Consider the following 17,800-nt stretch of genomic DNA (forward strand, 5'->3'; position numbering starts at 1 on the left):
CTGATTCTTTTATTTCTCTGTTTTCCTTCATAATTTTCCTGATTCTTTTATTTATCTCTCTGTTTTCCTTTAGCTTTTTGAGCATATTGAAGATCATTTTAATATCTTTGCCTGGTATTGTGCCCGTTTGAATGTATTGTGTCCCCCAAATGCCATTATCTTCGATGTAGTCTTGTGTGGGAGGACATTATCAGTTTTGATTGGATTTCTTTGAGTGTTTCTTTGGAGATGCACCCCACCCAGTTGTGGGTGATGACTCTGATTGGATGTTTCCGTGGAGGTGTGGCCCCACCCATTTAGTGTGGTCCTTGATCAGTGGAGCCATATGGATGAACTGATGGGCAGAGGGAGCGGAGTGCAGCTGTGAGTGATGTTTTGAAGAGGAGCTACTGCTAAGAGGGACACTTTGAAGAAAGCACAGGAGCTGCAAATGAGAGACAGTTTTGAAGACGGCCGCTGAAAGCAGACTCTTGCTCTGGAGAAGCTGAGAGAGGACAAATATCCCAAGTGCAACTAAGAGTGACATTTTTGAGGAACTGCAGCCTAGAGAGGAATGTCCTGGGAGGAAGCCATTTTGAAACCAGAACTTTGGGGCAGATGCCAGCCACGTGCCTTCCCAGCTAACAGAGGTTTTCCGGACACCATTGGCCATCCTCTAGTGAAGGTACCCGATTGTTCATGTGTTACTTTGGACACTTTATGGCCTTAAGACTGTCACTTTGTAACCAAATAAACCCCCTTTTATAAAAGCCAGTCCATTTCTGGTGTTTTGCATTCCAGCAGCATTAACAAACTATAACAGGTATGAATGCACATTCTTTTAAGGCACATAATGGGACATGTACAAAAATTCAACAAATTTCAAAAGTTGGAAATCGCAGGGATAATGTTCTTTGACCACAACTCCATTACACTAGCTATCCAAAGATAATTAGAAAATCCCAATAAGGTGAAAATTAATAAGCAAATGTCTAAATAATCTAGGAACCAAAATAAGACAAAATGGCAATTAGAGCATAGTTTGAACTGAACAACACTAAAAATAGTTCATATCCAAACTTGAGAGTGGCAGCTGAAGGAAAAATGATTTTATTAATGTGAAAATATTATAGAACAAAGACTGTAAAGTAATTATGGTTCTCTAGAGAAACAGGACCAACAGGATATGTGTATATGTGTATGTGTGTGTGTATACATATATATACAGATACATGTATATAGTTATATATAATTTATTTCAAGGAATTTGTTCACACTAATATGGAAGTTGGTAAGTTTAAGTTCCATAGGATAGGTAGGATTCTATAGGGCAGGAAAGTTCTGGTAAAACTGATTTTGAAGTCTTGAGTCCAAATTTCTTAAGGGAAACCTATAGGCTGGCAAATCTGAGGAGAACTGATGTTGAAGTCTTGAGACTGCAGCTTGTAAGAAAAGCCAGAAGCCTGGAAACTGAGAGAGAGAACATGGTGTAGTTTTGAAGCACAATTTCTTTTCTCTGGACTTCTCATTTCTTTGCTCTTAAGGTCTCCAGCTAATTGGATGAGGCCCAGTCACATTATTGAGGATAATCTCCTTTAATTAAAGTCAAGTGATTATAGTTGTTAATCCCATCTACAAAATACCTCTCCAGCAACATATCAGCCAGTGTATGACAAAACAACTGGTCAACATAACCTAGCCAGGTTGACACATAAAATTAACCATCAAAATATCCATCTCAAGACAGTTTTGGGGTTCCTCAGAAAATTAGGTATCATGTTACCCTATGATCTGGAAATTCCATTTCTTGATATATACCCAGAAGATGTGAAAGCAGTGACATGAAAAGACATTTGCACACTGATGTTTATAGCAGCATTGTTCACAATTGCCAAGAGTTGGAAACAATCCAAGTATCCTTCAACAGATGAGTGGATAAACAAAATGTGGTATATACATACAGCAGAATACTATGCAGCAGTAAAAAGGAATGAGGTCCTGAAACATGACAACATGGATGAATCTTAAAGACATAATGCTGAGTGAAAGAATCCAGACACAAGAGGAGAGATAGTGTATGTTACCACTAATGTGAACTCACTGAACAATGTAAAATAAGTGTATTATAACATTGAATATAGGGGACTTAGAGATTTACAGAAGCTAGTGAAGGGGGAGTGATAACCCAATATGTACAGACATGACAGTAAGGGTGAACTTAAAGGTATGGGAATGGACAGGGATAATGATTGTTCACTAATGGGATTATAATTATCAGTGCCACACTGAAGGCAAACATGATTGAAAGTGGTTGTTTAAAGGCATGCATCCCACAGATTAGCATTACAAATATAAGTGTTTACATTATATACTTCTAAGGTATGACACTGGTACAAAGAGTTAACTACAGAGTGGTACATGGAAAAACTACCCATTACATATTATAGATTATATTTAATAGGAATACCTTACCTGTACTACACTAATAGTAGGGATGAATAATTAGAGGTTGATAAGAGCTTTGGGATATTTGTGTTATGATAATTGTTTAAAATTGAGAGTGATCATGATTGTACAACTAACTGAAGATAATGTGATAAACTGATTGCTTATCTTGGACAGAATATATGCTATGTGAAATTAGAAATCCCATAAGTCAAGCCCCCAATCTTGAAGCTGGCTCTTGTGAAAGGAATGGCTATAAAAGGGAGGTTAAGCCTTCTTATAATTATGCCTAAAGGCACATCCAGAAAACCTCTTTTGATGCTCAAGTGTGGCCTTTGTCTCTTTAAGCCCAACTTGGCAAATAGATTCATTGATCTCCTCTCTATGTGAGACATGACTCCTAGGGGAGTGAATCTCCATGTCAACATGGGGCATGACTTCCAGTAAGGAGCCTGACCCTGGCATTGAGGGATTGAACATGCCTTCTTGACCAAAAGGGGGAAAGAAAAGGTAACAAAATAAGGTTACAGTGGCTAAGAGATTTCAAATAGACTCAAGAAGCTATCGTGGAGGTTACTCTTGTGCAAGCTCCAGCATGATATTCCAAATGACTACAGTATATCAAGCCCTAATCAACAGTAGTCTCAAAATTCCTAGGTCCCTACATGAGATTATAAAAGTTTCACTCACTAAGTATATTTTTTAGAAAGTTAAATCCCCCAGAGTGTTCCTATGCCAGACAAGTCCTAAAACCCAGGGACAACAGCCTCTTTAAGAACATCATCCTGATGCAGCCCCCTTCCCCATAATGTCAACACCTCTTTTCAATACAAACAAGTTAGGGTGATCACTGCCTAGACATCCCTGAAGATTGAGAAAGTGATTAAACTAGAAGAAGGTGTGTCAACATACAAGATAGGATTTAACAAAGGATTATGAATACTGAACCTTTATATATATATATATATATATATATATATATATTTAGATTCTAGGATATTGGTATAGCTAGAAGGAAATAACAGAAATGGTGGATCTATATCCCACAACAGTCTTTGAATTTTGCTCTCTAGCTACTCATTACATTGCTCTTGAAAGTTATCACCTTTCTATAAATATCGTATTTCACAATAAGAAAACTGAAATTGTGGAACTATGAGCCATAACATTCTTTGAAATTTGCTCTCTAACTGCTTGTTAAATCATACTTGGAAGTTATCACTGTTCTGTATATATGTTAAATTTCACAATAAGAAATGTACTTTAAAAATCCATATCAATAGGACCTTGACTCTAAGATGGTGGCATAGAGAGGAGTGGAAGCTAGTTAGTCCCCTGTAACAACTAATAAACAACCAGGAACAACTAGTAAATAATCCAGAATAACTGCAGGGGGACAAACATGACCATCCATTCATCATGCATCAACCTGAATTGGGAGGAATGCCTAAGATCACAGCATAAAATCTGTAAGTAAAAATGGTGGATCCAAGCTTGGAGCCCCCCTCCCCCCACAGTCTGAGCTGCAGAGCCTCATGGTGCTAGGGAGCATCTCTCTTTGAGTAAGTGACTATAGCTCAGCTGAGCTCCAACTGGGGTTTTAATTAAATGTGGACTGCTCGATACAAGCTATGAATCCCCAACAAGCAGAAGAGGCTTTGGGTGATGACTGACCTTGGAGACTGAGAGGGTGGCTGCAGACTGGCCCTGAATGGGGCTTTCTGTCCCTTTTACAGCTCAGTGGAGAAAGCCTCAGCCATTTTCAGTTCCCAACACTGACACAGACAAGGGTGGAGATAGCATAGGCAGAGAGAGACCACTGAAATGCTAACGACCTCTCCCTGAGGGGTCTATCTTCCCTAAGAGGAAAGAGGTGGGGCCTAGCTCTACTACCCATATCCCATTCAGAACTGGACCCCAGAGTCTGAGGGAAAGCAGCCACAGGCCACACCTTATACCAGTCTGGAGTTACAAGCTGACAGGTGCCACCTGCTGGGCAGAAATGCACAGTGACCTGAGACATCACAGGGTGTGTCAATTTTCTAAGACACATCCTCAGGGAAACCAGATACTGAATAGCTCTTCTTTCTGGGACCAGATGCCATTTTGGTCTGGAAAAACTTGTTTGGGGTAACCAAGGAAACCATGCCTAGATAACAGAAAACTACAAACTACACTAAGAAGAATGAAGTTATGGCCCAGTCAAAGGAACAAATGTACACTGCAATGGAGATACAGGAATTTAAGCAACTAATACTAAGTCAATTCAAAATCTTTAGGGAAGATATGGCAAAAGAGATAAAGCATATAATGAAAACACTGGGTATGCATAAGGTAGAAATTGAAAGTTTGAAAAACCATCTGGCAGAATCTATGGAAATGAAAGGCACAACACAAGAGATGAAAGACACAATGGAAACATACATATGACAACAGATCTCAAGAGGCAGAATAAAACACTCAGGAACTAGAGAACAAGGCACCTGAAAGCCTACACACAAAAGAACAGATAGAGAAAAGAATGGAAAAATATGAGCATCATCTCCAGGAACTTAAAGACAAAATGAAAAGCAAGAATTTATGTGTCATTGGTGTCCCAGAAGGAGAAGAGAAGGGAAAAGGAGCAGAAGCAATAATAGAGGAAATAATCAATGAAAATTTCTCATCTCTTATGAAAGACATAAAATTATGGATCCAAGAAGTGCAGTGTACCTCAAACAGAATAGATCTGAATAGGCCTACACCAAGACACTTAATAATCATATTATCAAACATCAAAGATAAAGAGAGAATCCTGAAAGCAGCAAGAGAGAAATGATCTATCACATACAAAGGAAGCTTGATAAGACTATGTGTGGATTTCTCAATAGAAACCATGGAGGCAAGAAGGAAGTGTGGTGATATATTTAAGATACTGAAAGAGAAAAACTACCACCCAAGAATCCTATATCTGGCAAAACTGTCCTTCAAATATGAGGGAAAGCTTAAAATATTTTCAAACAGACAATGACAGAGTTTGTGAACAAGATACCTGTTCTACAAGAAACACTAAAGGAAGCACTGCAGACAGAAAGGAAAAGACAGGAGTGAGAGATTTGGAAACAATTTTGGGAGATAGTAGCACAGCAATGTAAGTACACTGAACAAAGATGACTGTGAACGTGGTTGAAAGAGGAAGGTTGGGACCATGTGGGACACCAGAACAAAAGATGAAGGATAAAGACAGGGACTGTGTAACTCAGGGAAACCTAGAGTGCTCAGCAATTGTAATAAAAAGTATGCTTTTACATGAGGTAGAACAAATGGATGTCAACATTGCAAGGTGTTAAAAATAGGGTGGGATTGAGGGGAAAATACAATCAATGCAAACTAGAGACTATAATTAATGGAAACATTGTATTATGCTTCCTTTAATACAACAAAGACAACATACCAAAGCTAAAGGCATATGGGGGGTGTGGAATAGGGGAAGGGTACAGGACTCCTGGCACTGGTGATATTGTCTGCCTCTTTATTCTACTTTAGGTTAATGCTATCTTTCCTTTTGTTGCTTTCTAGCGGTCATGTTTGTTTTTTTCCCTCTCTTTCTCTTTTCTTTTTCTTTTGTCTCTCTGCCTTCTTTGACTCTTCCTCCTTCTTTGTGGAAGAAATGGAGATGTCCTTGTATAGATAGTGGCAATGGTGCTGAATACCTAAATACGTGATTATACAGGGAACCAATGATTGTTTACTCAGGATGGAATGTATGGTGTGTGAAAAAAAACACCTTAAAAGAAATGGGTTGAAGAAAACTTGAGGGCACTATATTGAGTGAAATAAAACAGAAATATAAAGGCAAATATTTCAGGGTCTCACTGATATGAACTAATTTATAATATAGAAACTCATAGACATGAAATATAAGTTACCAGGGTACAGAATGAGGCTAAAGAATGGGGAACACTTGCTTATTATGAGCAGAGTGTTCAACTAGGGTTTGGAAAAGGACAGGGGTGATGGTAGCAGGTTGTGAGAATAACTAACAGTGCTGAAAGGTGTGTGAAGGTGGTGGAAAGGGGAAGCTCAGAGTCATGTGTGTCACCAGAAGAAAAGTTGGAAGTTAAAAGATGGGAATGTATAAAACAGTGAATCTTGTTTTAGACAATGTCCATGATTAACTATAGAAATATTAGATATTTCTCTCACAAACTAGAACAAATGTGTGACACTATAACTAGAAGTTAGTAATAGAGAGGCATATAGGAAAAAATATACACCTATTGCTCACTGTATACTACAGTTAGTAGTATTCTAACATTCTTTCATCAACAGTAACAAATGTAGTATACCAAAACTATGAATCATTAATGGAGGGGGGGGGGTGGTTAGGGGTATGGGAGGATTTGAGTTTCATTTTTTTGTCTTTATTTCTTTTCTGGAGTAATGAAAATGTTTTAAAAATTGAAAAAATTCATTGTGATGATGGATGCACAGCTGTATGATGGTACCAGGGGCAATTGATTGTACACTTTGGATCTTTGGATAGTTGTATGGTATGTGAATAATCTCAATTAAATATATATATATATATATATATATATATATATATATATATAAATCCATCTCAATTAATTAGAAAAAGGACAGAAAAATAATGCCAAGTAAAGTAGAAGGAATAAGATTACAAAAATAAAGGCAGAAGTCAATGGAATAAAAAGCAAACATACAACAGAGAGAGTAAAAAGAAAGCCAAAAGTTTTTTTAAGGCTACTAAAATTGATAAACCTCTGGTGACACCATTAAAGAAAAAAGAAAAGGCATAAATAACCTATATCATAATGAAATAGGAGACATTTATACTGATTAAGCATGCATTCAAGCCATAATCAGGATAAATATTTAAAACACTATTAATGGATTGGAAAATTTGATATAATAAAGATGTCAGTTCTTTCTCAATGTTCTATAGATTACATAATCCCAACAAAACTCCCAACGTGTTTTTGGGGAAATTGACAGGCTAATGATAACATTTATTTTGAAATACAAAGGACCACAAATAGCTGAGAACTCTTGAAAAAATATATTGGGAGGAACTTGCTCTGCCAGATATCAGGGCTTGTTATAAAGTGACATTAATTAAGACATTATGGTATTGGTGCAAAGATAGAAAAATATACTCATGGAACAGCATCAAGCAGTCAGAAAAAGACCCTTGCAGTATGTTTGCATTTTATTTATGACAAAGATGGCAGTTCAGTTCAGTGGACACAGGGCAATATTTTCAATAAAGGATCCTAGTTAAAATGGCTAGTTATATGGAAAAATAAGAAATCAGCTCTTTACTTCATACAGAATTCAAAAATCAATCCTTAAGTGCAGAATGTTCAATAAGCTTGATTGCAAAGATTCAGGAATGGATAGCATAATGCTGTGTGATGGTAGTACAATACTGTAAGTGTAATTAACAAAGTTGTGCATAAGTATGGTTGAAAGAGGAAAGCTAGAGTCCTGTATGTCATCAGAAGGAAAGCTAGATGATAAAAACTGGGACTGTATAACTTAGCAAAACATAGAATGGGCAATGATGGTGGTTAATTGTATAAATATAAGAACATTCTTACATGAACTAGAATAAACATATATCACTATTACAAGGTGTTAATAATAAGGTGGTACATGGGAAAATACAATTAATGTAAACTAAGATCTATAGCTAACAACAACATTGTAATATTCTTGCATTAATTGTAACAAATCTACTATATCAAAGCTAAATATCAATAATGGGGGTTTTAAGGGGTATGTGATTTTTTCTTTGGAAGAAATGAGAATGTTCTCATATTAACTGTAGTGGTGAATGCATAACTCTGTGATTATAATGAGAGCCATTTATCGTACCCCTCAGATGGATTGTATGTTATGTGAATAAAACTGTTAAAAAATAATAGGGAGGTAAGAGATATGGGATATTTTGAGTTTTCTTTTTTATTTTTATTTCTTTTTTTGGAGTAATGAAATATTCTAAAATTGTGGTGATGAATGCACAACTGTGTGATGATACTGTGAGCCACTGATTGTATACTTTGGATGGATTATATGGTGTGTGAATATATCTCAATAAAACTGCATTAAAAAGAAACAAGGCCAGAGTGGCTTAATTCTAAAGAAAATAAAGGATCAAAATTTAATATTGGCAGTTTTGTTGGTGATATTGTATTAACATTAGGAGTTTTATCTATTCTTTACTATGGACGCAAAACACGTTATTCAAGAAGAAGCATTGGTATAGAACCATTGCTGAACATGATGTCACCATTTAAAGAAATCCAAGGACCAAGGAAAGAAGAAAGATTGATTAAGTCTTATCAATTAATTTCAGTTTATTATTAGTTTTAAAAATATTTTCTTGAAAATAGGCCACACATATAACATACAATGTATTAAGCAAATGTTCCTCATGATTACTAAAAGTAAAAAAGTTTTGTTTTTTTTTAATGAACATTTGAAGCTTTTAAACATTTTATGTAGTAGTTATATTCACTTTTAGCAAATACATAGTAAGGCAAGCAAGTCCTTTCCCATTTTTTTGTGGCATTGGTCACATACGGCCGATAAGTGAAAGACATCATAACTGAAGGGCAGATAGATGCCATCTGGGCATGTAAATAAGGAGCTTGTCACAGCACTCAGGATTTTGAGTGTCTTTATTATTCACACAAAGAACTCCAGTGCTTTTCAGAGCTGGATTTATCTTAATTACTAATACTACACAACAGAAATTTTACAATTGAGTAAACCCAGGTCCCAGGGATAATTTTAGTTTAGGTGACTCTTCAAAAAGCATCAACACTTGATATGTTTCAAGTGTAGTAGCTGGTTTAGAAACATCACACACACACACATACACACACACACACACACATCTTCAAAAAAACCAGAAACATTATCTGGGTTCAGCCATTGGAGCACTGGAAAGCATATATTTTTATCAATAACTCCTTTTGAGCTTTCAATGGTACTTCATATAAAACTACCATTGATTTTTCTCTGTATAATTTCAATAAGTTGCAATACTAAACGTGATAATGTTTTAAAGACTTAGTCGTTGGTATTAAATAATCCTTGCATTGTAGGGATGAACTCCTAGAAGTCAATTATTTGCTACTGTAAGAATACTGGCTCCTCTGGAAACTGCTTTTTATGTCATATCCACTTAATTTTAATTTTATATTTAGTAACTATTCTAAGAGATGTAGAGATCTTTCAATATTTAGAAATGTCTGATTGAGTGTACACACACCTACCTACCTTAAAATAAGTCCTTTATGTGATTTCCAAAACAGTGTTTAGAATTCCATATAGTCAAAACTATAGATTAATGCTGTGTTATCAAGTCAGGGATTATAGGGTTCCCCCAAGAATACTAAAAGCTGCAGGATGAAAATGCTGCATTTTCATGCTATGTCAGTTTTGCCAAAAAGATTTGGGGAAAGGGCATTTTTAAACTAAAAGAGACAAAAAAAATTTTTGGATGAGTTCTTTTGAAGTTTTAAAACAAATTTTTATTACAGGAAATTTCCTGTTTCTTTATTTTGGTATTCTCCCAGACCACTCCTGTTTCTCAACTCTGCAGAAAAGGAAATACTTTTAGATTCATTATGTTAATGTACAGAAAATCACAGTATTATAGGGACACCAGTATTAGCTAATGCATTTTGGAATATTTTCAATTTTACAGTTTATATACCAGTACTCAAAATTCAGTGTCAAGATTTGACAAAACAGGTATTTAGTCATAGTCATACTATAAATACTAAGATAGTATTATCTTACATGACCAAAGTAAATCACACCAGTATCTGACATAGTCCAAAATGAGTTAAGATGTCCTAATGAACATGTGTCTACATTTAATAGAAATAAAATATATCTTGTGATCAGCTTTTGGTTTTCAGAGAATGCCAGATATCAAGAATCTTGGTATAAAGGATCATTTCTATTTGCTCAACATTATAACTGTGGTGATAAATACGGATGATAAAAGCTATTAAAATATAGATGTGATAAGATATATATATATATTATATATCAGTGTGGAGGAAATTTTATGAAATGCATGAGTTTAGAGTAATTTACAAAGAGATGTAGACTGATAGGTGAGTTGTATATTACTAACTTGGCCCTAAATTGTTTATTCAACTGCTGCTTCCATTTCTTTGCAAAACACAGTTAAGATATACTCTATAGGAATGGGGGCATTTTAAATTTAATTTGTTTTGTCTCCTGCATTCTTGATATTTCAGTACTTCAATCAAAACTTTGTGAATAGGCCTGGAGTTTTTCTTGAATACTTGTTTCTTTTTAGCGTTTTGAAGATGCAACACCACTTTTTAAGTACTAAATGTCATTATTTGCCTTGAAATAGTTTACTATGCTTTGGGTTTGAAATAATTTTAGTTACATCTTTCTCTGTACACAACTAGTAGAATTTGTTCATTTAATACCAGTACTTTATCAGTGAGTAGTTTTTACTAAAAGGAAATGGTGATGCAAAGCAATATTTTGCTTTAGGACACATTTCTTATGTGTAGATTTATCTTCCTAATTATGTTTACTTAATACATGTTCAAGTCTGTTTACATTCTGTATTAGTTATGGTTCTCTTGGGAAACAGAATCAACAAGAGATATCTGTAAATATAAGAATTTATAAAAGTGTCTCATGCAACTGTGGGGATGCACAAGTCAAAATTCCATAGCACAGGCAGTGAACTGGCAACTCCAATGAAGGTGTTTGATGAACTCCTCAGAAAACACTTCACTGGCTAGCCAAAGAAGAAGTGAAGGTCCTCTCTCTTTCTCCCTTAAAAGTCTTCAACTGATTGGATTAAATCCAGATGATTGAATTCTCTCATTTCGGAAGACATGCCCTTTGTTAATGTAATCAGTCACAGCTGCAGTCAACTGACTGATGATTTAATAAACCAGTGTTCTGTTTATTAACCAGCCATAAATGTCCTTGCAGTAACAGTTAGGCCAGTGCTTGCTTGACCAGACTTCTGGACACCATCACCTGGCCAAGTTGACACAAGAACCTAACCATCACACATTCTTTTAGAATATATCTATTTGAAGTTAAAAGCAACCCAGATGCATGTCTAAATATTAGGCAAATGCCAATGTAGGATTTAAAGTTTCCTTTGATAACCTATAAGAAGAATAATTCAAATGCAGATTAATGAGATTTAGCAGTTCATTACAGTGATGTATCATATTTTTCATAAAAAAATTAAGCAAATTCCTGTTACTGTTTTTTTATTGGAATATCCAGGTTTTTGCATTTTGTTGTTACCAATATCTATTTTAGAAAAAAATTTTGTTCTCCATCTTAAGAAAAAAAAGACACCAGGCAGAGAGTTAAGTCAAGCCACAGAATGGGCAGAGATACAACATGTATATCCAATAAATGAGTATCTTCAAAATATGGGTCATGAACTATAAAAAAGAACAGCACCAACAAAACAAAGACAACCAACTGAACCAAACAACAAACCAATTCAAAAAGTCGACAGAGCACTAGGTCAGGCACTTCAGAAAAGAAGATATGCAAATGGACAATAAATACTTAAAAAGGTGTTCATCCTCATCAGTAATCAAATTAACACAAATGAAAACCATGGGATACCTCTACATACCAACAAGAATGGCAAAATAATTTTAAAGTGTGTCATACTTTAAATGCACTAGTATTAGCATTGATGTGGAGCAATGGAAATGCTCACCAGTGCTAACAAACAAGTGTATAAATTGGTTCAACTGCTTTGGAAAACAGTTTAGAATCACATAGTAAAACTGAAGATATGGAAACCCCATGATTCTTTAATTCTACTCCTTGCTATTTGCTCTGGAGACACTTGTACACATGAGCCCCAGGAAAACATGTACAAGAATTTTAAGAGCAGAAGTGTTTGTAATAGCCAAAAAGTGGAAACAACACAAATGCTCATCAATAACAGAATGGATAAATCAATTGTGAAATGTTCATGAAATAGATTACATAAGTACTAAAAATGAGCAAACTAGAAATTCATATAACATAGATGAGTGTGAAAAATATATGTTGAGTAAACAAAGCAAGACAAAAAATTGTAAACAATATGATTCTATATAAAGTTAGAGGAAAAAATGATATAATACTTAAGTAGCAAAAAAATATGAAGGAAATATTCACCATAAGCATTAGGATAATGATTAACTCTAGAGAGAAGAGACGAGAGTGTGATCAAAAGTGACATACAGAGGCTCTTGATTTGCTATCAGCGTTCTTTTTCTGGACTTTGACAGTTGTTATATGGCTGTCCATTTCACCTTTCTGTATGTATTTATAGGTTATGTACTTTTATGAATGGGAGTCATATTTCACACTCAAAATAAAGGAAGAAAGCTCAATAAAGAAATCAGATCCATGTAAATATGTGAATTTAGTACATTCAAGTTATTAGGAAAAGGACAGACTATTCAGTATCACATCTCTGTTGTTTTGAGAATTGGTAAATTTGATACCAAATCCACATGATTTCTAGAAATAAATACCATGTATATAAATGAGCTTAAGACTTTTAAATCTACAAAAGTATTAAAAGAAAATAATAGAGGTCAATGTGTTTAGGCTCTTGAAGTATGTGCCAGTTTGAATGTATTATGTCCCCCAAATGCCATTATCTTTGATGCAATCTTATGTGGGCAGATATATTAGTGTTGATTAGATTGTAATTCTTTGAATGTTTCCATAGAGATGCAACCCACCCAACTGTAGGTGATAACTCTGATTAGAAAATTTCCATGGAGGTGTGGCCCTGCCCATTCAACGTGGGCCTTGATTAGTTTACTAGAGCACTATATAAGCTCAGACAGAAGTGAGCTAGCTACAGCCAAGAGGGACACTTTGCAGAATGCACAGGAGCTGAGACAAACATTTTGAAGACAGCCATTGGAAGCTGATGCAGACATTTTGGAGAACACCATTTTTGAAATGCAACCTGGGAGCAAGCAGACGCCAGCCACGTGCCTTCCCAGCTAACAGAGGTTTTCTGGGTGCCATTGGCTATCATCCAGTGAAGGTACCCAATTGTTGATGACTTATCTTGGACACTTTATGGCCTTAAGACTGTAACTTTGTAACCAAATAAGCCCCCTATATAAAAGTTGATCCATTTCTGGTGTTTTGTGAAAAGGCAGCATTAGCAAACCAGAACAAGGTAAATAAATCTTTCTTAAACTCCACCAAAGAAAAGGATCAATACATTTGACTAGATAAATATTAATTCTTCTGTATTACAAAATATACCATAAACTAAATTAAAGCATATGCAGCATATTGGTAAATATTTTCAGCATACATAACAAATCATGGAAGATATGCTTAAAAGACTGTAACTCAGCTTTGGTTAAAATTAACTCAGACATGATATTTTAAGCTTATATATGGTACTTAATTGGAAGCTTTGAAAGAGAATAAGGGTGCTCTAGTGGTTATTTCTCTGCTTAGTAAAATTAGGGTGAGAAAAATAGGACAATATTTACATTCAGTTGACCATGGGAAGCACAATCGACCAAAAAGGAGTGTTGGGACAATGGATAGATAGGGGAAAGTCTTGTTTAAGTTTACTATTCTAATACTTTGTTTCTTGTTATCATAAATTACAGTTCTACTTTTTAGTCTATACAAAAGAGCAAGAAACTTCCATGCAATTGCACTCTAAAGTGCAAAAGATTTTATTTAATCTCACAGGTACATAAACTTTAATCCCAATTCTGTGATGACCACAAAGGTAATAAAATGATATTTTATTTGGAATCATTATAGATTCACAGGATGTTGCACAGATAGCATAGGGAATGATGTATACCCTTCACCCAATTTCCCCCAACAGTTACCTCTTACATGACTATAGTACAATATCAATATCAGGTACAATATGAGTGTGTAGTTTTAAGCCATTTTATCACATGTGTAAATTTGTGAAAATATAGCCACAAACAAGATTCTGAATTATTGCATCTCCCTTGTGTTACTTCATCATAGGTGCACACAAACCCATTTCCCCCAACAGTCATCAACCCCTGGTAACTACTATACATGCCTTCATTTCTATAATTTTGTCACTTCAAAAATGTTATGTAGAGAATTCTGGGGAAGAAGGTGGAATAGGGAGCTGCGGGACTCAGTCTTACCATCACAACAACTTTAAACCAACAGGAACTGTCTAAAACAACTATTTTTAAACTCCAGAGGCCAGAATAACACTGTACAGCATTCAGGGAAGAGCAGGAGGAAGAGGATGATAAATTACAGTAAAGAACTGTAAACTGCTCTCTCCCCTTGCAAGCTACCAGTGCCTATGCCCCATTCTCATGGCAAATCAACACAAGGTCCAGTCCCTGGCTGGCTGCTTGTGACAGAAGAGGACATAAAAGTCCTCTTCTTCAAGATCAGGGATGGGCATGGCTGATAACTGATCATGGTTTTTGATTAGCAAGTTTGGATTGCTGGGTCCCAGCTCTGAGGGCACATATTGTTTCAACCCACCCTAGACAAAGGTGGTGGCAGCCACTGTTTTATCCCTCCTTGGACAGTGTTGGAGATTTAAAGAAGCACTGATTCTTCAAGACTGCAGGGGACAGTTAGCTGAAGGGCTGCATTAGCTGGGCAGGCCAGGAAAGCTCAGCTTTGAGGAGCCATAAGAGAAACTTTTGGCACCTTTCTTGATCTTCTCCCAAGGGCACTTATGAGTCATGCTGGGTCCCTTTGTGGGTCCCTGGCACTAATTTGGCTGGGAGAGACTCTCTTGGGAAAGTCTTCCTCAAGTGGCTCTCCTTCCAGAACTTGCCCTCCAGGCAAAAGCAGAATGAAACAACTAAAAGAGTGTGTTCCAGTTTGCAAATGCTGCCATTAAGCAAAATACCAGAACTGGATTGGCTTTTATAAAGGGGGTTTATTTGGTTGAAAAGTTACAGTCTGAAGGCCACATAGTGTCCAAGGTAAGGCATCAACAATAGGGTACCATCACTGAAGGATGGCCATTGGCATCCAGAAAACCTCTGCTACTTCGGAAGGCACCTGGCTGGCATCTGCTTGCTCCCAGGTGTGTTTCAAAATGGTGTTCTCCAAAATGTTGCACTTGGGGCATTTTGTCCTCTCTTAGCTGCAGCTGCTCTTCAAAATGTCACTCTAAGTTGCTCAGCATCTGGGCCTGTGTGACTCTTTTTAAAGTACTCCAGTGATCCAATACAGACCCAGTCTGAATGGGTTGGGCAACAAAACCATAGAAATAATCCAATGAATGGTCTCACCTACAGTTGACTGAGTCACATCCCCATGGAAACACTGAACCAATAGGTTCCAACCTAGTCAACACTAATACCTCTACCCCTACAAGACTGCGTTAAAGAATATGGCTTTTTCTGGGAGATATAACAAGCACAGAGTGTAAAAACTATAGAGGTAGACCATCTAGAACAAAAGCTTACCAGCATCAGATACCCAGGAGAGGAAGGTTTGCCCATAGGAAAAAGAGGGGACAACCACACTCCTGTAAACAAAGAAACTCCAAAATAACTAAGAAGCAAAAGCCCAGGACAAGACTGAGGCCCAGAAAATGGAAAAACCTGCACTTGCATTCACCTTGGGCATTTGTCCTGATAGGAGGGCTGAAGCTAAAGAAAATCTATCTCATCACCTGCTGGCTTAAAAACCAATAAACAGACATCTCAGGGAATATTTTAAAATATTAAATTGTACAGTGTGCATGAAAAGAGTACAAGGCAAAGAAACAAGAAATGATGACCCATCCAAAGAAAGAGGATAAAAATACAGAAAATGCCAATGAAGAAGATAAGACTGTGGATATGCTGAACAAAACCTTTAAAAAATGATCTTAAAAATGCACAAGGAGATAAAGGAAAGTACCGAGGAAGAACTAAAGGACATCAGGAAAACAATGAATGAACAATATAAGAGTCTAAGTAAAGTGAGAGAAAGTTTAGAAAGGAACCAAACAGAACTACTGGACTTGAACACCATGATAATTAAAATGAAAAGTGCCCAGAAAGGTTTCAACAGCAGATTGGAGCTAGCAGAAGAAAGAATAAGTTAACTTTACAACAAATCACTTGAAATGAGTCAGGCTGAGGAACAGAAAGCAAAAGGAAATATTAAAAGTGAAAATAGTGCTCACTTTGGCAGCACACATAATAAACTTGAATGATACAGAGAAGATAAGCATGGTCCCTGTGCAAGGATGACATTCAAATTCATCAAGCATTCCATATTTTTAGAGAGGGGAGAAATTAAGAATATCAGTTAGGGTATCTAAAATGGTAAAAAGAGAGACAAAAATAAGATATGACATAAAAGCCAAAGGATAAAATGGTTGAAGAAGGTACTGCTTTTCCGGTAATAACATTGAATGTTAATGGATTAAACTCCTCAGTCAAAAGACACAGACTGGTGAAATAGATAAAATTATATATGATCCATCTTTATGCTATCTACAAGACACTCACTTTGGACCCAAGGACACAAATAGGTTGAAAGTGAAAGCTTGGAAAAAGATATGCCATGCAAACAGAAACCAAAAAGAGCAGGGGTAGCTATACTAATATCAGACAAGATAAACTTTAAATGAAAAATTGCTAAAAGAGACAAAGAAGGACACTGTATACTAATAAAATGGGCAGTGCACCAAGAAGAAATAACAATCATAACTATTTATGCACCTAATCTGGGTGCCCCAAAATACATGAGGTAAACACTGGCCACACTGAAGGAAGGAATAGACATCTCTAAAATAATAGTTGGAGACTTCAATACACCCCTCTCATCAACAGATAGAATGTTAGACAGAGGACCAAGAAGAAAACAGAAAACTTGAATAATGTGATAAAAGAACAAGACCTAACAGACGTTTACAGAACACTGCACCCAACAACAGAAGGATAATATATTACTCTCAAGTGCTCAATGATCATTCTCCAGGATAGACCACATGTTGGGCCAGAAAACAGGTCTCAGTATATTTTAAAAGATTGAAATTATACAAATTACTTTCTCTGATCATAATGGAATGAAGCTGAAAATCAATAACAGTTGGAGGACTGAAAAACTCACAAATTTATGGAGGTTAAACAACACACTCAAACAACTGGTGGACCAAAGAGGAAATTACAAGAGTTATGTCTTGAGATGAATGTAAATAAGAACACAGCAGATCAAAACTTATGGGATGCATCAAAGGAAAATTTATTGCCCCAGATGCCTACATCAAAAAAGAGTGAGCTAAAATGGAAGACCTAACTGCACACCTGGAGGAACTAGAGAAAGAACAGCAAACTAA

General features: G+C 36.0%; 1 non-coding gene across 1 annotated transcript; it reads left to right on the forward strand.

Annotated features, from left to right (window-relative positions):
- The first annotated feature begins 16,634 nt into the window (after positions 1–16,634).
- LOC119523948 lies at positions 16,635–16,740 on the forward strand. Its single transcript, XR_005214748.1, has one exon. It is a non-coding gene; the product is annotated as a U6 spliceosomal RNA (small nuclear RNA).
- The last annotated feature ends 1,060 nt before the right edge of the window (positions 16,741–17,800 follow it).

This window comes from Choloepus didactylus, chromosome X (genome assembly GCF_015220235.1).
Source record: "Choloepus didactylus isolate mChoDid1 chromosome X, mChoDid1.pri, whole genome shotgun sequence".
In the NCBI taxonomy this organism is placed as follows: Eukaryota; Metazoa; Chordata; class Mammalia; order Pilosa; family Megalonychidae; genus Choloepus; species Choloepus didactylus.